Source organism: Mercenaria mercenaria, chromosome 2, assembly GCF_021730395.1.
Source record: "Mercenaria mercenaria strain notata chromosome 2, MADL_Memer_1, whole genome shotgun sequence".
In the NCBI taxonomy this organism is placed as follows: Eukaryota; Metazoa; Mollusca; class Bivalvia; order Venerida; family Veneridae; genus Mercenaria; species Mercenaria mercenaria.
In genome coordinates this window covers 94,867,544-94,891,686 of record NC_069362.1, presented here as the reverse complement: position 1 = coordinate 94,891,686, position 24,143 = coordinate 94,867,544, and the positions used below count along the sequence as shown (strand labels likewise).

The 24,143-nt window shown below is 33.5% G+C and overlaps 1 protein-coding gene across 8 annotated transcripts in view; it reads left to right on the top strand.

The window, feature by feature from the left end:
* Positions 1 to 24,143, top strand: part of LOC123564620 (FMRFamide receptor-like) — a 105,208-nt gene that overhangs the window by 7,144 nt on the left and 73,921 nt on the right. For 5 of the 8 annotated variants that reach the window (XM_053537289.1, XM_053537293.1, XM_053537284.1 and 2 more), the window contains exon 2: positions 9,832 to 9,908. The exons of the other annotated variants lie outside the window; for them this stretch is intronic. The gene's annotated coding sequence lies outside the window, so the exon portion shown is untranslated. The remainder of the gene's footprint in view (positions 1 to 9,831; positions 9,909 to 24,143) is intronic. 8 annotated transcript variants of the gene reach the window in all.

The following is a 24,143-nucleotide window of genomic DNA, read 5'->3' as shown; positions in this document are numbered from 1 at the left end:
CTGCGCCACACAGTCTTCAGTTATTCATTGCAATAGACACGTTGGTAGTCATTCCTAGGTATATATTGTAATCATCTCTTATCCTTGTCCATCGCCTATTTAAAAAAGTTCGTTGGGTAGATAGCAGCACGATGGTAGGATATTCTATATAAATCGGACAACCTACTCTCCCATTTTGTCCAAAATGTCAACAATACATCCACAATGAAATTTAAACAGAATCCAGCTTTAATTTAGACATTCAGACCTCTGTGGCCATGCCAAGTGAAAATTAGTGTTCAAGAACCTGTCCTCCATTACGCGACTAGATCAGATGGCTCCCCTGCTGGTTCATTTACTAAAATTAGGCCATATAACCCAATTTTCAGTTGTTAGTTTTCATTATTTATCCAATTGTTTTAAAACGCAACACTTTCACCTTTCAAAGATTCCATATCATTCTTTTATTTCTGGCATGAGATTTCAGTTGTCTGGGACAGCTTTGATAAAGAAAATATCATTTATACAGTACTAAGATACAAGCATCTTTCATCTCGAAAATGGACATTGCAGTGACTTAAAGCTTTAAAATGAATGTTCTGAAACACGGGTATTGCAGAGATTGAACTGAAAAATTAATTTTGATGTTCCCATCGTTTAGGATATCTGATGTTTAGCCGTATGAGCAATGAAATAGGAGACTGGGATAAATCAATGCTAGAAGCATGTAAAATTTTAATAATATTATCAGTATTTGGTTTTCATTTTCCCTTAAATTGTATCTACTTTACACTGAATAATTTATTATTCACTTATTGTGCATAAACTATGGTGGTTTTTTTTAGGACATATGTTATTTTTTTTTTTTTAAGATTAAATTATCTCGTGCGCACGACATCTTATCTTGAGCGATCAACATCTTATCTCGTGCGCACGACATCTTATCTCGAGCGACCAACATATTATCTCGTGCGCACAACATCTTATCTTGAGCGATCAACATCTTATCTCGAGCGATCAACATATTATCTCGAGCGATCAACATATTATCTTCAGCGATCAACATATTATCTTGAGCGATCAACATCTTATCTCGTGCGCACGACATCTTATCTCGAGCGATCAGCATATCATCTTGAGCGATCAACATTTTATCTTGAGCGATCAACATCTTATCTTGAGCGATCAACATACTATCTTGAGCGATCAACATCTTATATCGAGCTATCAACATCTTATCTTGAGCGATCAATATCTTATCTTGAGCGATCAACATATCATCTTGAGCGATCAACATCTTATATCGAGCGATCAACATATTTTCTTGAGCGATCAACATATTATCTTGAGCGATCAACATCTTAACTCGAGCGATCAACATCTTATTTCGTGAGCACGACATCTTATCTTGAGCGATCAACATCTTATCTCGAGCGATCAACATATTATCTTGAGCGATCAACATCTTATCTCGAGCGATCAACATATTATCTTGAGCGATCAACATCTTATCTTGTGCGATCAACATCTTATCTCGAGCGCACGACATCTTATTTATATATATTAAGGCCCTTTGTGTGTGCATTTAGGTCATCAGTAAAACATACGGACAAGTTGTTAATTAGGGTCCCGCCTATTCCGCTGTTATTTAAACTTCCCACAAGTACATGTACAAGTTTATCACATCAGTTGGTCATCCTATCTTCAAAATCAAATGAACATAACCTATGATGCATACTGCATGTTAGAACAGCAACAAATTTCAGTTCGACTGATAAATTCGCGCAGAAAAGTTGCATGTATGAATTAAGGGAAACAAGGAAAATCGTTTAATTTATGGGCGATGTATGGAAGCCCTGGAGGGACAATTGATTTTCGTACTTCCCACTTCTGACTTCTAACTTTAGCACTTCTCACTTCCAACTTCTTGACTTCCTACTTCTAACTTCCGCACTTCTGACTTCTAACTTCCACACTTCTGACTTCCAACTTCCTGACTTTCGACTTCTGATTTCAAACTTCCACATTTCTTACTTCCGACTTCTTACTTCCTTCTATTAACTTTCGCACTTCTGACTTCTAACTTCCACACTTCTAACTTCCAGACTTTCGATTCTGGTTTCCAACTTCCACACTTCTTACTTCCGACTTTTTGACTTCTTACTTCCCTCTTCTAACTTCCGCACTTCTGACTTCTAACTTCCGCACTTCTGACGTCTAACTTCCTGCCTTTCGACTTCTGATTTCCAACTTCCACTTTTCTTACTTCCGACTTCTTGACTTCTTACTTCCCTCTTCTAACTACCGCACTTCTGACTTCTAACTTTCACACTTCTGACTTCTAACTTCCTGACTTCCAACTTCAGCACTTCTGACTGCCAATTTTCCTTTTTTGGAAGTCGGGAGTAAGAAGTGTGGAAGTTGGAAATCGGAAGTATGAAGTCAGGAAGCTGGAAGTCAGAAGTGCGAAGTTAGAAGTCAAAAGTGCGAAAGTTAGAAGAAGGAAGTAAGAAGTCAAAAGTCGGAAGTAAGAAGTGTGGAAGTTGGAAATCAGAAGTCAAAAGTCGGGAAGTTGGAAGTCAGAAGTGTGGAAGTTAGAAGTAGGAAGTAGGAAGTCAAAAGTGCGAAAGTTAGAAGAAGGAAGTAAGAAGTCAAATGTCGGAAGTAAGAAGTGTGAAAGTTTTAAATCAGAAGTCGAAAGTCAGGAAGTTGGAAGTCAGAAGTGTGGAAGTTAGAAGTCAAAAGTGCGGAAGTTAGAAGTAGGAAGTAGGAAGTCAAGAAGTTGGAAGTGAGAAGTGCAAAAATTAGAAGTCAGAAGTGGGAAGTACGGAAATCAATTGTCCCTCCAGGGCTTCCATAGCGAAGCCTACATACTATTTTTTTTTGTCAAGGACTTAAATTTATTTCTTTGCATCATCACTGATTTTTTGCTGCCTATTTTATCAGTTTCCGTATTTAAATGTCTAACCCTGCAAACATGTGAAACGGTTATAAGTATAATCTAAATAAAAACAAAAACGGTGGCAGCCGTATGTTTTTACTAACGATCTGAATTCACACAAAGGTCCTTAACAGATATTGATAAGATGACCGAGAAAAGATGTTGATCGCTCAAGATAATATGTTGATCGCTCAAGATAATATGTTGATCGCTCGAAATAAGATGTTGATCGCTCAAGATAATATGTTGATCGCTCAAGATAAGATGTTGATCGCTCGAGATAATATGTTGATCGCTCGAGATAAGATGTTGATCGCTCAAGAAAAGATGTCGTGCGCACGAAATAAGATGTTGATCGCTCAAGATAATATGTTGATCGCTCAAGATAAGATGTCGTGCGCACGAGATAAGATGCTGATCGCTCAAGATAAGATGTTGATCGCTCAAGATAATATGTTGATCGCTCGAGATAAGATGTTGATCGCTCAAGATAAGATGTCGTGCGCACAAAATAAAATGTTGATCGCTCAAGATAATATGTTGATCGCTCGAGATAAGATGTTGATCGCTCAAGATAATATGTTGATCGCTCAAGATAACATGTTGATCGCTCGAGATAAGATGTTGATCGCTCAAGATAAGATGTCGTGCGCACGAGTTAAGATGCTGATCGCTCAAGATAAGATGTCGTGCGCACGAAATAAGAAGTTGATCGCTCAAGATAAGATGTTGATCGCTCAAGATAAGATGTTGATCGCTCGAGATAAGATGTTGATCGCTCAAGATAAGATGTCGTGCGCACGAAATAAGATGTTGATCGCTCAAGATAATTTAATCCTAAAAAATAATTGCATGTCCTAAACATACCACCGTAATAAACTAATGTGTGGGTTTACTTTTCATTTACAAGTGAATATTAATTGCGATATAATGATATAATTTTGTAATAATTATGATGTATATGATGTTGCAAAATAGTGTGAGTGCACGAGTTTTAACGCCTGATTTTAAAACTACGTTCACTTACAGTTGAATGTCTCTCAGACAGGGTTTGATATAACTTCAAAAATTGTCAAATAATTATGTATAACGTATCTTTAAAACCTTAGGTAATAAATCTGGATACGTTCTTAATTTGAGAACCGTCGCAGACGATTTACTTACTTTGAATGTACTTAACAGAGGCTACTTTCAAAAATATTTGTGACAATATACCAACAAACACAGCGAGCGATTTAACAATAAGTTAAGCAAATTTCTAGTTGACTTTTTAAAGGTGGTCAAACACATTTAGGCGATATTTTATGACATTTTTGTCACTTCTTGTATAATCTATAGGAAATCTATTTAAGGAAAATATAGACCCATTATATAGAGTAAGACCCCACTTAGAAATGTATATTTTGTTGTTTTATAATTCATAGAATTTTGTAAATAAACTCCAAACACCATTTGATTTGAAAATTATTAGATAATGGGATACTAGTATTTGAACTGTTTGAAACAAAAGGCAAGTTAGCACGATTCATGGATTTGCAAGAAGTCTCAATGTGGATTATACTCGTACAAACGCACAAAATAGCATTTTATTCTTAATTATGTGTCAGATTAATGGTTGTCAAAAGGAATATTATGCAATTCAATTTTTAATCATTTACGGGTGTAGAATTTTATTATTATTTAAAGTCAACATAGGGAAATTAAAGGCAAGACCATACAAAACAAATCAGCACAAGGTTGGCGTTCATATGTATTTAACAACTGATAAGCATATTGTTGGCTACAAGTCACGCGAATGATTTTTGAATAGTTGTAATATCGTTCTTATAACCCATATCTACATGTGTTGAAATTTCTACCTCTCTAATAGCTACGTAAGCCAGACGCCTGTTCTTTCAATGTTATGCGGCAGTGAGCTGTTATACCCTCAAAATTTCCTCCGAGGAATTAAGGAATTAAGATGCAGCAATCGGGTCCAGGATATTAATTTCTTGTGGTAATGTCATTTAAGCATTGAATGTGTTATATCAGAATACGGGATCAGGCAGGCGTTTTTCGTCTTACTCAAACTTTAAGCTGGGAAATATTAGTTCATTGGAAGTACCAAAGTTGAATTAATAGTATGTCATGTCTTTGAGATACAGACATAATTTGTATTAAAACCATCAGATCCATGCTTTATGTTAAAATTGTCTAAGAAAAACATATAGATTTGATACTTGACAAAAATGTAGAATGTTTATATGTTTAAACAGAACTGTGATTTAAATTACGACTCTACTTAAATGTTTTCATTTATTGGCTTTCAATGTCAAGAGTAAATTGTTAGAAGTCCATCTGAAACAGTATAAAGCATTTGAAATAAACAGTCGTTAGTCAGACAATATTGATGCATTTCATCTTTTCTGTTTATAGGCACGTGTTCTCAGTGCCGTAAAGATGATGCGTAACTCACAATTGCAGGAACAATATGCCTTTCCATTACGTTCGAGCTGCTTTTTATACATAGAAGCTAAATTCAGAAATGTTTTTCTCGGAAGTGATTTTGACCAGAATTAAATTTCCATCGTGTTACGATTAAATGTAAATTGTAAGATGGCTCTATTTGACTGCCATTTAAAAAAAGGAAGAAGGACAAGCGTTCAATCGTGGACCGGTAAAAGAACATAATGGCTTCATTTACGACGTCAGATTGCCGCATGGCGTCCAGTTTATTACTACTTGCTAAAATGAAGCTCAGCATAATTTTTGTCAAAAGATTTCTATGAACATGTGGGAATAATAATAGTCAAGGTATTCTTGTAGTTTGTCACCTAATTTACCACGGTTCATCGTTCTCGTGGTTCAGTTCCTGCGTATCTGAACTTTGAACCATTATAAGCTGGGTGACAAACCACTCGAAGGGCTTAACTATTAGTATTTGTTAATTCTCTTAATTCTGAGCCTTTTAGTGACACCTGTAAGACAATATAATTCCAATATCTTTTGCTCGGCATATCTGAGACGTTCACGCATTGATGAACCGTGTTGATTATTTTATGAATGCGCGTATTTCAGCGTTGCATCATTGCCGGACGCCAATGGCTTTCGTATCTCTGAATGTAATATCAAGTATGAGCCCTCATTTTCTTAGATCATTTCCTATTCAATCGTCGTGAGTTTGATTCAAAATTTGATGAAAATAGTTTTAGAATTTGTATTTTTTTTCATTTTACTTTATCTATTTATTTAATTTTATTTCCTGTTTGGCGCGGAGAGAGCAAAATCATAAAGAAATGAACAATCGTTGCAGCAAAATGTCTACTCTGTATTATAAGTTTTTTTTTTCTTTTGATCTCTGCCGTTTAACGCACACTAACATCAAGTCCTTTCGGGGCTTTATTCAGTGGATGCATTATTCCGCAGGGTTTGCATACATTTGCATTTTTGGACTCCAGTATAAACAATATCTGTCTGCGAGATCACTCATTGTAAAGAATTTTCTATAATTTTGACATTTTGTGTCTTAAGCCATTCGCTTACTTTCAACATCTTTCTTGTAGAGGAAGGTTTTTGGGAACTTGGAGTTTTGCATAAAACAGCTGAAATTTATTGAACTGTTAAACTCTAAAGCGAAATACAGGACAACAGTTTTTGTTTTCTGATATAGCTCTTCGCCTAAATATCCTCTCTTTAAGGTTTGTGTAAGTCTCTTGATCTCGTTTCAATTTCAATTCTTCTTCATCCCAAAATGAACATACAATACTTGGCTGTCCTTTATACAATTAGTATCGACCTCTTTATCTGTTTCAAATATATTGTGGATATACGAAACACTTATTTACATCGTAAATTGGTACTAGGAAATTAGATCCGAGATATGTTACAAACAGATGAAAAAAGCAAATAGTCAATAAAACTTATTAAATTCCGTATTGTTTCTCATAAACATAGTATTTTTGTTGATAAAAGAATGATAAAAAAAGCCTTCTTGATAATTACATGACGACAGCATGATTGTAGCATGATCAAAAACGTATATGATAATATCATGACGGTAGCAAGGTGATAGCATAATAAAGAGCTGCTATCGTTATAAGCATGGTGGTCGCATAATAAAGAGCCGGTATGATAATAACATGATGATAGCCTTATAATAACATTATCAAGGGTTGTTATGATAATGACATGATGATAGCCTGGTGATAGCATAATCAGTTATTTTTAGATGTTCTCTTCTTTTAACTCATTTTCATGTATTTCTGTAGCAGCGTCAAAATAAAATATTTGATGATTCAGATATGTCATTATATAATATGATTACATACTGCAGACAGTATTCAATAATTTTTTTTATCTTTGTTCAATTCCAAATATATAAAAAAAAAATTAAAAATCTTCCGCTACCACCCCATGATGTGTAAAAAACATCCTTGGTAATACAGATTGTGTGAATCAAGTTTCGAAGTGTTGTGGTTTTCGCATAGTCCGCAAATAATAGCACAGTAAGTTTCTCTCATTTTTCTTAAGTATTATATATTAATTAAACGTAAAGTGCATCCATCATCACACACAATCAGTCTACTCACTAAAGAAACATATTGACCTGACCTTATTTAATTGTTGAGCTTCTGTCAGTTTGTTTTCAAAAGTATTGGCTCAAACTTGTGACCGCTGAATTATCCCATCAGATGATAATTAAGTATTATTTACTAGCTATTTAAACTTATTACCAACCCAGGAGGTTTTTAAAATGACATTTTATACCAATGGTATTGAATAATATTTAAAGAGAAATTAAATTCAAATTAAGATTTTGAAACAGGAATAGGTAAATTATATTCAGTGTAGGACATTAAAGTTATTATTACTGAAACCTTTATTCTTTCAGAGTATGTTAGAGTATCTTGGGTCAGTTTTGTCGTATTCATTACCTTATTGTTCACAGAATGGGGAATCAGAATTAATTATGTATGATAGAAAGAACATATAAATTATTCAATTATATAATTTTAAACATTTAGAAAAAGTGTATTTACGTCAGGAAATGCAAAATCAAAACTGACTGCTATTGTCGCATGTTCTTACCGTAGAGCATTAGTGCCAGTGGTTTAACAACTTGAAATTTCGATTTATGTAAGTCAAAATTTGGAGATAATAAATGGACATTTCGAGTTATGTTTTGCGAAATTTCGAGATATGGTGATAAGATTAGAAACAGTAATATAAGTTTCAAGTAAGTTAAAATGTCGAATTAGTATGTAAAAATTTCGAGTTAGTATATAATACGCAATGGCACTTATGCTGTTCCGTAGATTATTGCTTTCCATGTGATAAATCACTTTCTTCTCTCCAGAAAAGAAAAAGAATCTATGATTGATTTTAACTACAGTGTAAAATGACTTATATACGTTTTAATAAATGTAGTTTTATGTCACACCTTCGCAAATGTTTGAAAACAGTAGCGGATACAGAGGTTTCTTAATCGGTTTCGTTGACGCCTTTGACACTCAAAATGATACTCGATCACTTGTACTACTGAGTCTCCATAACCTACCTTCTGAAAAACTTCAGCAAGCAAATAGCGAGGACACGGAAAAAGATGATGATCGAAATTAGTTCAGTTCCCAGACGAGTACATTCATTTGGTAATTGATAGAATGTAAACTGTGAGTGTGACTTTTAATGGTCCCCGTGATACACTGATGATGCTGTGATAAAACTGAATATTAAACATTTATGTGTTTTGTAGTTTATTATCAAAATTCAACAGCTAATGCAGTGTTAAAGGCAAAATTAATTGTTAAAGTGTTAGCTCTCGTCTTTTTTGTTTTCTTTATATAATCTTTAATTCATTATGTTATTTATATATTCAGTTGGTAATAAATGATTTTTGCCCATGTTCCCCAATTCTGTAGTATCAAAATGTATATATATATATATATATATATATATATATATATATATATATATATATATATATATATATATATATATATAGTTTATTTACGTCTCATCCAATATACATGTTACAATTTTCACAATTGACATAATAAAAAGCGAATGTATCTAACATGTTATTGGTCATTCAATAAATGAATTATAAGAGACACAAAAACAGATTACATTCATATACTAATTACATTGCATAAAAGTCAGATTACCTCTGCTAACCTTTATATTAAAAAAAACTGCCATAAATTAAGTACTATTAAGAAACTGAAATTTGAAAACCGTGGCACTATATGCGCATTATAAAAAATGCCTTAAAAAAGCAGATATCATCCATGATCAGATCAAGGGTGAATTGGTTAGCAGTGATAATCTGAACTATGATAAAAACTTTCACTTAAATCTATCTGTAAAAGAGGTAGTTTACATCTTTATACACTAAAATTCATATGAACTTAAAAGACTGTATGTCATATGAAAAGCAGCAATACCACATTACCCCAGGGGTTTTGATACTTGATTTTAAAGATATTCATTAACACGCTGTTTGATGTAAATGCATATTTGACCTTTACAAATAAGAAACAAGTGAAAACCGATGTAAGGTATTTGTAAAACCTGTTTTATAATGTTGATTTCGCTCATCATACTAAAAGCGTCGCAGACGTTAACTCTATGTATAACTGTGTTGTATACTTAGTTTCATCAGAATTCCTTTCAGAAAGGGTGAAATGTGAGGTTATCGGAAAAATCATAAACTTGAAAAAAAGCTATTCAGTTTATGTCATTTATGTCATGATTTTATTACTTCTGTGTCATAATCATATAAAATGGCAATTGAAGATACAATCTTTAAATTTTATGATTGCAATTTTAAACAAAACATTTGAAACTGCTTAAGAGATAGAATTACAACACAAGGGTATAAATTACAACTTTGCACTTGTATTTTGTTATTTATTGGCTTTCGATTATTTCAGACTTTGCCGTTATCGAACACAGTTCTGATTTACATAATTGAGGATTTGAAATTGGGCGGAAATACAGCATTATCAAGGTAAATTATTTTATGTTATTATGATCGCAATAAAATTTTGTTGTTTAATTGGTATTTCATATAACTCCTTACATAATTAGGCAGTGTATAGTTTGTGTAATTGGCCGGTGTGTAGTCCAACACTACATTTTGCAGGGATAATGTCTTAACATGTTGAAAAAATTATGAACAATTATTCCTGATGTCATTTAAAAACTAAAACATTTTTTGAATGGCTTGCCAGCTAATAGTCAAAACTATGGTCTCTTTGTCCTTCAGACTTCGTGAAGTAATATTTACTATTGAATGGCAAGCCATTCCCATTCTAAAAGTGTAGAATAAATATACCTGATGAAATGTACATAAAAGGCATATGCTTTTTGCGTATGCGCGTTGAAATGGAACAGTCATGAAAGTTCTTCAGAAAATGTTTAATTTATAACTAGTTTTAGAGATAATTGTATTTTGAAAGGTGTACCAGTATCTTTATCGTATTTATGAAAAACACACACAAAAAAAAATATCAATCTACTCTTGACTTGCTTTAAATATGACCAGTTTAATTTGTTTCTCTTTCTGTGGGTTTTATGCTACATTTGAGTGATAACATGCAGTAACAATAGCACTAGGCAGTTAATATTTGGACTTGATGTCAGACATGAGCGAGAATTTTAAAAAGTTTTGAGCTTCGGTATATAGAAAGAAAATTAACTGTTATACAACCAGTCTGGTGGTAGTAAATGTACATTTAAGACAGTTGTATATACATTAATGGTCGGAACTTTGATGAAATGATTTATTAGAAAACAGTGAGTTTTAGGCTTTTTCAAGGTAGTTGGAACTATTTATTAACTTTCAAATTAAATACTATTTAGGTCAGTATTGCGTATTACAACACGATTCATACAGCCGACTGTATTACTGCAATATGATTGTTATCACTAACTGTATTGATTCAATCACAGACACGAGTTTTAGGACTTGTGATGAAAAATGTATGATCAAATTGATAAAACATCTGTTTTCATCACAAATCAAGCTTAAATGAAACAAAAATTCCGTACAAATGGTATATAACATTTACAAGTCCTTTGAGTCTTAGAGCTCTACTTTCACATCACACGCATGTGCGAGACAATCTCTTCAGACAATTTGATGATCGATCTACCATTATTTTATACAACCATGAGTCTCCAACCAGTATCTTTTAGAAAACGAGGTCCATTGCCTAAATAGTCAGGTTGACACAACACAAAATAAAAATTACATATGGCGAGACTTACTGCATCCTATAATCCTGTATTATTATACCGGTATCATATAAATCAAACTTTTCATGTCACTTAAGGTATTAGGCCCCTAATAGTAATGTTTAAAAAATGGCATTTGCTGGGTATATTCTTACAGTTGACCGTTCTTCGCACTTAATTGCAAATTTTTAAAAACTTTTACCATGCCGTTTTTTATAAATTTTGTGTAATTTATGGTATTTCCTCGAGCTCAAGTAGAGACAAATTTCAAAGTGGTGGCCTTTATCCAAAACGTTTGCAGAGAATTCATTATACCATTATTTTTTATGAAAGAAACATCAAACTATTGGTAAACAATTATAAAACTTAAAATAAAAATTGTCAGTATCATTATTTCTAGGGTGCCTCGAGTAAACGGATTTAATGAGACAGAATTCTAACTCCAACATTGAAAAATTAAGGTCGAATCCTGTGGGTCTGTTTTGAATTTTGCTCACTTTATTCAAAAATAACCATGGGGCAGAAGTTAAACCTACCTACATTTCTTCCACAATATGTAATCTAAAGAATGAAGGCAAAATAGAGAACTTTTACCGCATGTAACTCGGTTTTTTAAAGATGTCTAACTCTACCCCTTCTGTTTCAGAGGTAAATTCACTTTGAACAGCAAGAAATCGTTTATCAAATGATTTTTTCCCACTTTTGTACAATAAATCAAAAACAAGTCTTGAAAGAAGTAAAAACTTACAAGAAAAAAAGGAAAATAAGGGAAAAAAAATTTTGGTCCCAGTGGGGCTTGAACCTACGCCCCCTGAAAATTGCAGTCAAGGTAGGTTTATGGTAGAAATTGAATACTCTTCAAAAAGGAGGTACTCTATTATGGGCCTAATACCTTAAGATATACAGTTGTATCTCAAATACGTATTGCAATGTTAATAACATTATAGATACTTGCTGTGGAGAAACAAGTGTATTTGCATTTCGTGCTCTGTAGGGCACCTATAAAATTTCGACGTATGGTTACATTACGATATATTAAAATGTAAATCTACGAATTAAATCTGTACATACATTAGTTTTTAACCCAACCGCCAGTATGCCTTAAATAGCAATGTAATGTGAACTGCGGTAAGAAAATGTCAAAACAATATTTACATGCAGACAAAGCTGCGATATTCTTTTTATTGGCTACACTAAATACCTGACAGTAATGTGTTGTATTTTTGTCTTGCTTTGAAAGTATAGTTGTGTGTACAATATCTCTTATGGAAACATACTTTAATTAGCCGATGAGATGTTTTTAAATTGCAATATCCGGTTCAAAGGTAATCTTTTGTCGATAATTTGCTAGTTACGGAAAAAACACCTGAAAGCCAGTTTCTACAACCAGTGGTAGATTCTTTTCCTTGTATACCGTATTTTGCCAAATTATAGAAAGTATGAAAACAAAATGAAATACTTCGTTTAGCGCCCGTTCTTAAGTAACGTATTTAAACAAAGTAGGGAAAATTAACGTCAGTAAACAGAAGTGACGTCGTGACATTTCAATGACGCACAGCAGCAAAATTCCAGTTTAGTTTTGTCGTTCGTAACATGACGTTATCATTTCCGTAAAATAACTTATTTTCAATCGAAAAATATATATTAAGGAACTGAGAACAAATATCAAGGCATTTCACTTGTATCGTCTTTTGTAAGAATAGTGTGTAAACAATCGTTTGTTGTCATTAACAGCACAAGTGTCATCTAGCATGCAGGGTGCCAGATGGGTTTAGCCGGCATGGGCAGAAATCACCGAAAACGACAGTCAGATATGCAAGAATAATTGGTCAAAAATATTACGCAAATGTATTCAGTCAATTACATAAAACAAAAATCTTAGGTATGCAAAATAGTTTCAATTAATTAGAGGTATTACATGTATTATAAAGCTTATAACATTCGGACATTGAGAAGATGATATAAATTATATTTAGGTACATGGTTATTGATGTTGGCAGATGATTTCCAAGAATATGAAACCACGCAAAATCACTGGCTTCATGATCAGTACTCATTAGCTGCCTTCTGCAGATGACTTTGTTCCGCAATATTCTGAATCTAAAACAAAACAGGCTTTGACTTTTAAATGCGCTCTGTACTGTCGGTGTTAATTATCGAAGCGTCTGTACATGCACAAAGTGTTAACACAAATACAATATGAAAAACACTCTTCATTTTACATGTATAGATTGGTAATTGTCTGAAAAAAGGAAACCAATAATATGATATGGGCAAAATAGTGGAATACAATGGGGCACCGTCTTGGAACAAAGACACTGGGTTTTAATGGTGGGAACCAAATCCCACTTTCAGAGCCGGCTCAGCAAAGTATCAATGTAAACAGTATTATGGAAAGGCTCTTAAGTCTGGACTCGTAACGTTAATTGACTCATGTTTCTATTCAGTACTGGTATAAAAAAATAACTATAAAACTTTAAGCAGTTTCATATGATTTAACGATTTGTGTCTGTAGTCATTTACTTTCGCTCGGGATGTAAATATTTCTGGGAAATGGGTTCCTTCGAGTGAAACAGATGTAATATTGCTGAAATTTCGGGAAAAAAAAACTTAAAAACATTATGCAGGATAGCCTTTTGGTTTTGTGATAAAGCTTTCGATTAAAGTACATTTGTTCTTAATAATCCGATTAAAAGATTTTGCAAATTGCATGATCTCTCTGAAATTTGAGTTCAGCTGTTTCTTTCATTATTCAAAACAAAATCTTACAAAGCAAAAATGCAATACCTTTTTGTCCTGTATATATTTGTTATCGATATCTTTATCTGTTTCGTCAAATATATCAAGTTGCAAAATAGTTTGTTTGTTTGATTTGGGTTTAACGCCGTTTTTCAACAGTAGTTCAGTCATAAAACGGCGGGCAGTTAACCTAACCATTGTTCTCCGCAAGTAACTGCCAACTTCCCCACATGTATCAGAGGTGGAGGACTAATGATTTCAGACACAATGTCAATTTACTGATATACACTTTGAAATACGGAAAAGGACTGCATAAAGGGGTCACACTTTGGGACAGTTTTTTCAAAGTAACTGTTACACTTCTTCGTTTTGATGCATTTGTAATAATGTCCCAGTGCTAAAATGCCACATAACAAGATGAAACATAGTCTTCAGCAATTGTTTATTCTTATTTCGTTACAAATGGCATTCCTTTTTAAAGGGGGCAATTTTTTGAGAATATTTTAAGTACCTAGTCGTATGGGACAAAACAATAGAACAAATAATGGATAGGTAGATTGTTGAAAAAGATGTTATTTGATTACCAAATATTTCTGTGTTTTGAACCTTAAATGTTGTACTTAATGTTTCAACAATTCATCGAAATATAAAAATTTTCTTCTTCCATCCGTTAATCGATTAAATATGCAAATAAATCTGTTGTGGATATATTTCAAAATTTTTAATAATTGCTATAATTACCACCCTTGGAGATTTTTTGCAAAAACGTTTAATAGCAATGTTACTGGTTAATATTAAAGAGAAATAAAAATAAAATCGTGTTACGGAATATGTGAAACATTAGAGGCCATTATATTATTATTATTATTATTGAGGTCCATATATGTGACACCTTCTACACAAATTACATTTATTTGATACCTGTTACGTACGTATAATCAAAGAAAGAATGTATGGATATACATACATGTATCATTTCTCATTATGAAACTGTAGCATCTTGAGATAATATTTTTCATTTTCATTCCGTTTTTGCTCTTGTAGTGAGAAACATAATATTTGTCCACGCACATTGTCTTTTTATGTCTTAACAAAGCCATTTTAGTGCTTAATTGCAAAGTTAAAGCAATTTTAAGACGTTAGTACAAATCATTAAATTGTTGATTGATTCCGAGTCCATCATCCACACTGGATGATCAATTATCTTTCTGTCCTAATTATGCTGTATAGGTATAATGTTCTCATGGCCGTTAAACTAGAAACCAGGTATTTTCGAAAAAAAGATTGAGCTTCTCCATAGGTCTATTCTCTTTGACCCGGAAAGGGTAATGCACGATGTGAAAGTCATCAAAGGGGCCGCTCATTTTACATAGAACTTTATATATGACACACTTGTCTAAAGCTGAGATACACAGAGCTTGTATATTTCGTTTGTATCATCTCTAACAAGTTCATTCATATCCTGACTGACAGCGCCAATATGGTCACTTATATTACATAGACTTTGTTCAAAAATGTTCTTGTCTTAAACCTCAAGGCCTGGAGCTTGAATATTTGACATAGGTCTTCGACCAAATTGATTGAAGTCATTACCTGTGGTCAAAATTATCCCTCCCCAAGTTTTGACTTATTTTTCTTTGACATAATGTATAAAGAAAAACTAAATATAAGAATTTTCCAGTTTATTTAACTAAGAAACTTAGTATGTACTATTGTCTCTAGTATTCTCTTAAAAAAATTGCCCAAAAACTGCCCTTTGGATCAAACACGTCCTGGTGGTCATTAGATTTATTAGGATAAATGTAGAAACAGCTGTAAAATGTAAGACAACAGTTATCTAATTAATACCCCGCCACGAGCGGTGGGGGGAGGGGGTATAGGAATGGTCTCCGTCCTTCCGTTCGTCCGTAAAACTTTCGTGTCCGCTCCATATCTCCTAAACCCCTTGAAGGGTTTTCATGAAACTTGGGTCAAATGATCGCCTTATCAAGACAATGTGCAGAACTTAAGAGTCAGCCATGTCGGTCAAGGTCAAGGTCACAACTCAAGGTCAACTGTTTTAGCCTTCCATTTCGTGTACGCTCTATATCTCATACACCCTTTGCAGGAATTTTATAAAACTTGGGTCAAATGATCACCTCATCAAAACAATGTGCAGAACTTATGAGTCAGCCATGTCGGTTCAAGTGCAAGGTCACAACTTAGGATCAAAGGCTTGAGCCTCCTATTTGTTGTCCGCTCTGTATCTCCTAAACCCCTTAAAGGATTTTCATGAAACTTGGGTCTTATAAATACCTCATCAAGACGATTTGCAGAACATATGAGTCAGTCATGTTGGCTCAAGGTCAAGGTCACCACTCAAGTTCAAAGGTTTTAGCCTTCCATTTCGTGTCCGCTCTAAAGAGAAAATTCTGATTTTGTTGACATTCTCTCACAGCATGACATTATTTTTCTTTATGAAACCTGGTCATCCAGAAATAGTAACATTGAACTGGCTGGATATATAGGACACAATTTCTTTAGGAAATTTCAACACCGTAGAGCAAGACGACCTAGTGGAGGTGTAGCACTTTATTACAGAGATACTATTTCTGATGGCATTGAGGTGGTTAAGAACCGCCATGATACGCTGATTTGGATTAAACTGAAGAAAACATTTTTCAATTTTGAGAGAGATGTCTTTGTTTGTGGTGTTTATCTCTGGGGTGAGGATTCCCCTGTTTATAACACGGTTAATGTTGACTTGTTTGAATGTATTGAAAATGATGTTAGTTTTTTTGAAAATTTAGGTTCAGTATATCTGGTAGGGGACTTCAATAGCAGAGTCGGTCAAAAGAGAGATTTTGTTAGCTTTGATAGCGTAAATAATGTCACAGACGATCCAGACTATGTTCCCGATAACCCCATTGACCGGGCCTCACTAGATACGTCATATAATGGATTTGGTCTGAGGTTAATTGACCTTTGTAAATCATGTAACATACGCATAGTTAACGGTAGATTGAGTAATGATTTTAATACCGGATCATATACTTTTGTGTCACAGCAAGGAGCGTCTGTGATAGATTATCTATTAACAGAAGAGTGTAATTTTTCTAGTATAGAGAAATTTACTGTAAATTCTATTAACGAGTGGAGTGATCACTCGTCTATTACTTTTACATTGAAGTGTAAAAATACCACACCTTTTTTGAATGAAAAGACGAAAATTAATTTTACATGGAAAAATGAGCTCAGACATCGTTTTCGTTCTGGCTTGATTGCCAAATTATCTGACCTTAATAGGCTTACGAACGATATAGATAAGTCAAGTCGCTCGGCCGTGAACACAGTATTGAATGAATTTACAGTATTAATAAGAGATGTTGCTGACCCATTGTTCGCAAAAGAGTTTAAACATAAAAAACATGTTGCATTTGTAGATAGTATTGGTTCTAGTAAAGCAGACTGGTTTGATTTAGAATGTAAAATATCTAGAAACAAATATTTGGATGCTTTACGCGCTTTTAATATTTGTAAAAATGATATCAGCAGACGATATTTTTGTACATGTAAACAAGAGTACAAGCAACTTGTGCGTAAAAAGAAACATGGGTTTTTACAAAAGAAAATGTCTGAAATAGAAAAACTAAGATTTTGTAGGCCTAAACAGTTTTGGAGTTATTTTAAGAATAATAAGAAGAACAACAAAAATAGTGATAGTATATCAGTTGATGATTTTTATAAATACTTCTCGGACTTAAGCAATAATGTGTTTACATGTAATAACGATGAATCAGAGAGGTTCTGTAATAATCACGATTTTAATAATTGTGAATCTCCTTTTGAAGAATTAAACGTACCTATTACAGTCGATGAGATTATACTTGCAACCAAAACATTTAAACATGGTAAAGCAACAGGATCTGATTTTTTATTGAACGAATATTTTTCTGAAAGTATTGATATTATAGGTTGTCATTTATGTGATATATTCAATGCAATTTTAGACTCGGGTTATTTCCCAGACAAATGGACCGAAGGGGTAATTGTGCCTGTGCATAAAAAGGGAGACCCTCGGGTGGTTCAGAATTACAGAGGTATTACTCTTGTAAGCTGTCTTTCTAAACTATTTACAACAATATTAAATAAGCGTATTGTAGAATTTTGTGAAACAAATAATATAATTTCTGATGCTCAGTTTGGATTTAGAAAAAATAGGTCAACTGTAGATGCCATTTTTATTCTTCACTCTATCATACAGAATTATTTAAGTAATAACAGACGTCTATATGTGGCTTTTATCGACCTAAAGTCTTGTTTTGACAGCATAAGTAGAAATTCGTTGTGGCTAAAAATGTACAAAAGTGGAATACAGGGAAAAATTTTAAGAATCGTAAAAGACATGTATGAAAAGGTAAAATCTTGCGTCAAATGTTGTAATACATATTCTGATTTTTTCAATTATGCTGTTGGTTTACGACAAGGGGAGGTAATTTCGCCGATACTTTTTTCACTGTTTGTTGAAGATTTAGAAATATATTTACAAAGTAATGTAGAATCAGGATTGCTCATAGATGATATTGTATTAATATTATTATTATTTGCTGATGACATGGCCATTCTTGGCAAATCTATCGAAGATCTACAAAATAGTTTGAATTTATTATGTACTTACTGTAAATGTTGGGGTCTGGAGGTAAATACACAAAAAACAAAAGTAATGGTTTTTAGAAAAAGAGGTAGAACAATGGCTGATGAAAAGTGGACTTATGATAATAATCAATTAGAAATAGTAGATAACTTTAATTATTTAGGTACTGTGTTTAATTATACTGGTAATTTTGCAATGAACCAGGAACACCTAAGCGGAAAAGCACTTAAAGCAATGAATGTATTAATGTGTAACTGCAAAAAGTTTAATTTAAAGCCAAAACTACAATGTCAACTATTTGATTCCTTTGTTGGTTCCATACTAGGATATGCTTGCGAAGTCTGGGGTTATTCAAAGTCGAAGGAAATTGAACGTATTCATTTGAAGTTTTGTAAAAGGATATTAAATGTTAGAACAAGTACCAGTAGCATAGGTGTTTATGGTGAATTGCAGCGTTATCCTTTATATAATGTAAGATATGTTAGGATTATAAAATACTGGTGTAAATTATTGTACACAGATAATATTATTTTGAAAAAGGTTTATGAACAAAGTTTAAATGATTGTAACAAAGGTTATAATAATTGGACTGCTAATGTTAAAAGGTTACTTAGTATATATGGTTTTGCAGACGTTTTTTCAAATCCTGAATCTGTGGACTGTAATGTATTTCCTAAAATATTTAAACAGAGGGTTTTTGACAATTATTTGCAAGACTGGCATAATTCAATACAAAATAATACCGTTTTAGAACTATATGCACGATGTAAAAATGATTTCTCTTATGAAAGTTACCTTGACATACTACCAAAAAATTTAAGAAGTTTTGTATCACGAATTAGACTGTCTGCCCATTCTCTTAAAATACATACAGGTAGATATGGTAGAAATAGAACACCAAGAAATGAACGTTACTGTGACTGTTGTAATTTACGTGATATCGAGGACGAATACCATTTCATATTGATTTGCCCTTGTTACTCACAAATTAGAAAACAATATATTAAAAAGTACTTCTTCAACCGGCCGTCAATGTTTAAATTTATAGAATTGCTTAAATCAGAAAATAAGACCATTCTTATTAGATTAGCCAGATATATTAAGGAAGCATTAACAATAAGAAAAGAAAAATTGTATAATAGTTCATCCTCATAATAGTCGGATATGAAATTATGCAGGTTTGAGCTTTTGTGATAAGTTATCCCTGAATTAGCTGTTACCATATTTATCTAAAATGATTTATATAGAACGATACCAATGTCAAAAATTTCGTTATTGTTTATTAGAAATTCGTGACTATATATGTGTATTATATTTTCTTTATCTAATGACAATGTATGTACATACAAGTCATAAATAAAATATATGTTCTGTTCTGTTCTGTTCTATATCTCCTAAACCCTTTAAGGATTTTGTATAAAACTTGGGTCAAATGATCACCTTACCAAGACGATGTGCAGAATTCATGAGTCAGCCATGTCAGTTCAAGGTCAAGGTCACAGCTCAAGGTCAAAGGTTTACCCTTTCACTATCCATAACAGTGGCAAGGGATTTAGCTTTCTTTCAGACTGCCTTTTTTCAAAATAATTTCGCGCATTTGAAGAGTCAATGTCAATGTTACTTTGAAATGACACGATTAGACCAAAATTGGTTTATAGCAAGTCTAGCCTCAATGTTACTGTCTTTAATAATGGAAAATATTTTAGATTCAAAACCACCTATTTAAATAAAATACACCAATTTCAGTTAGGTGAGCGATATAGAGCTTTCATTGTCTTCATGTTTTGAATTTACAGTTAATTCCGACATTCGCTAGTGTAATTGTACATTTGACGAAGTGGTTTATATGGTTTATACTTACAAGGACATTTGAACAGTAACAAAACACATCTAGTAGCATAATTATGATAAAAAGTTAAAAAGCCAGTTATCATCAGTTATATCAATATTTCAAAAACAGAGAAATTATACTGATATAGAATTTCAGATCCCAAGTGTACAAACTTGAAATTTTAAGACAAACTCTGATTTCATTTCTATTGCTGCATTTTCCTGCTTACCACATTCAATTTAAAATTTAAAGAAAAGAAAACATATTTGAGATAGATTTTAGTTTTAGCTTAATCGCATATCTTTGCCACAGAGATTTTGATATAGACAAAAATAACTTATACGCCCTAAGAAATTGAGATTGATATTACACATTCTCGTAGGTTGAGTTATACATTTTGAAAGCAACATTTTTGGTATTTCGTCGATATCCCGAAAATATTAACAACTTGTCAGAGTATTGGAAGGTGTCTCTCTGAGAATTGAAAGCAAACTTTTTAAATAGATCCCCTCTAGAAAAGATAATTGATCAGAATACAGTGCATGACAAGCGCAGCACATTACAAGCAACACATCATATTTTGATTAAATTTACATTAAGAAGCAATACATAAATATGACAGGCACTTGTTGAAAATGTGTATTGAAAAGGTATCAATTATGGCTAAATTGAAACGGGATATCTGTGGTATTGCAGCGCATCCAGTAATAAAGTAAATTATCTGGAGTTTACATACGCCATGTAAACACACGCAATAGCGTTATATACTGCGATATCGAAGAGGGAAGGAATGGGGGTTCTGTGTGCGTCAGAGGTCCTCTAAATCTTTGTAAAATAGTGTAGATGGTTACCTGAAGTGCAAGAAAATCGAGGATGCTAGTCTCAAATCATGGTGCCCTCTAAGACACCCAAGTTGACCGCAAAGATATCCGCCAAATTTTATTGCACAAAACTCTATACATTTGCCATTAGCAAATCAGCCTCGATTGATATATCAAGCACACAGAGCCCCTCAGATACTTGATTAATATAGAAGTGTATCGAAACTACAAGTTGTCAGTAAAGGACTGATAAAAGTCTTTATATTTTTATGCCCCCGAAGGGAGGCATATAGTTTTTGAACCGTCTGTCGGTCGGTCAGTCTGTCCGCAATTTTCGTGTCCGGTCCATATCTTTGTCATCGATGGATTGATTTTAAAATAACTTGGCATGAATATGTACCACAGTAAGACGACGTGTTGCGCGCAAGACCAAGGTCCGAAGCTCAAAGGTCAAGGTCACACTTAGACGTTAAAGGATAGTGCATTGATGGGCGTGTTCGGTCCATATCTTTGTCATCGATGGATGGATTTTCAAATAACTTGGCATGAATGTGTACCACAGTAAGACGACGTGTCGCGCGCAAGACCCAGGTCCGTAGCTTAAGGGTCAAGGTCACACTTAGACGTTAAATGATAGTGCATTGATGGGCGTGTCCGGTCCATATCTTTGTCATCGATGGATGGATTTTCAAATAACTTGGCATGAATGTGTACCACAGTAAGACGACGTGTCGCACGCAAGACCCAGGTCCGTAGCTCGAAGGTCAAGTTCACACTTAGACATTAAAGGTCATTTTTCATGATAGTGCATTGTTGGGCGTGTCTGGTCCATATCATTGTCATTCATGCATGGATTTTAAAATAACTACGCATGAATGTGTGACACAGTAAGACGACGTGTCGCGCGCAAGACCCAGCTCCGTAGGTCAAAGGTCCTAAACTCTAACATCGGCCATAACTATTCATTCAAAGTGCCATCAGGGGCATGTGTCATCCCATGGAGACAGCTCTTGTTCATTTAGGTTTAAGTAGTTGCTGTTTTCTCTTTTTCACTTTTTATCAAAATCGACCAAATTCAATTTGCATACGAACTTGGCATATACGTTAGTGATACCCGGGTACTATTCTGTTATTTTACAATTTATCAATTGATGCTTCTTATGAAAAACTACGAAATACCATAAACTAGTCAAGTTATATATTTGTCGTCTTAAGTCACAATCATATCTGTTTAGACGGAATGGATAAATTTCAAACTGTTAATTACTGTCTTCTATTGCTATCTTTGATACAACATAACGCTGGGATAAAATTTCTCACTGAACATTGAATATAAATAGTTCCGTAATTCTAGATTTCCTGGTGTTAACGATTACACGCGTAATGAAATGTTACAGTCTTGTCAGTGTCTTATTTGAACAGTATCAATTGTACGGTGTTTTGCACAGTTATCTTTCAGAACGTAAGGAAATTTTCTTCCGTAAGTGGTAAAAGTATTGAACGATGGCTAGACACGAGATTAATTTATTGTATAAAGCCATGTATAGTGATGCACATACGCGTCCTCTTCAATAGCTCTACGTTGTTATTTAATATTATTATTAACATAGCTCTACGTTTTTCAACGAAAACCTGAGTTATTAGATTGGGGTATGTCGTTGGTCGGGCGGGCGGATGGCGGCGTCAAACTGGTGTTTCCGGTCAATAACTTTTGTTTCGGTAAAGATATTTGAATAAAAGTTGGTATGTATGTAGCTTATATCAAGACAAAGGCTGGGATTGATTTTGGGGTTTCTGGGGTCAAGGTCAAGGTCACTGTTACTTAAAATAGAAGAAGGGTTTCCGATCAATAACTTAACTTAGGAATGAGCTATCATGATGAAACTTGGTACGTCCGGAAAAACTGTAGCGAGTGCCTTTAATTACCCTTTGGAATTACAATGTTACTGCTTTCAAAATAGAACCCCGTGATTGTTCTTAAAAGAAAGGTAAAATTCTTTGCAACATAACTGCACGTATCGGACCAAGGATCAGTCAGCCTGTGAATGTATCGACTGACCCTTGGTGGTTTCACATAACGCATATATGTATCATATAACGAATATATATATCGTATTGATAGATGTTAGGTATTATAAAAGATTTTTATTGTAATATGGGTCTGTTTGAATCGCTAGCGTGATTCGTACATTTGATAGATTATACTTATCGAAAAGCATGGCAATACCATTTGAACAGATCTTCTAACAATCCCCATAACTCTGATTTGAATTTTGACAGAATTATGCCCCTTTTTATCTTAGACTTTTTTTTAGATTTTGATAAAGTCAAATATCTCTGTTACTATCAAAGCTTTTAACTTGATACTTAAAATACTTACTTACCATCAAAATCTACATAAGAAGAAACAATACCCAAAACTCTGGTTTGGTTTTTGACAGAATTATGCCCCTTTTTAACTTAGAATTTTTTGTTAAAATTCAAATATCTCTGTTACTATTAAAGCTTTTGACTTGAAATTCTAAGTAGTTATTTACAATCAAGGTCTACACCAGGAGACACAATTCCCATAACTCTGATTAAAGTTTTGTCCCTTTTTAACTTGGAATGTTTTTACTGGCAAAGCTCTAATTCAGAGGCAAGCACTGAGAAAAGTCGAGCGCGCTGTCTTACGGACAGCTCTTGTTTTTTTAGATAGTCTCTAGTAATTCTATATAGAATGGCCATTTACTGATGTATGATTTTTATTGTTTGTATATATGTATAAAATGTAAATGGATGAGACTCAAATAAAATATTTTATTTTATGCTTATTGGTGAAATACTGGAAAATAGCAGTGAGTTTTAAATCGATATCACTCACAGTGCCGAACTTCTTTTTTTCCAGATAAATTATCTCCCTTGAAATATATATTCTTTAATTACCTCCCTTCGCTGCCTTTAAAATTACTGGATTATACTAATACTCAAGCCATACACGAG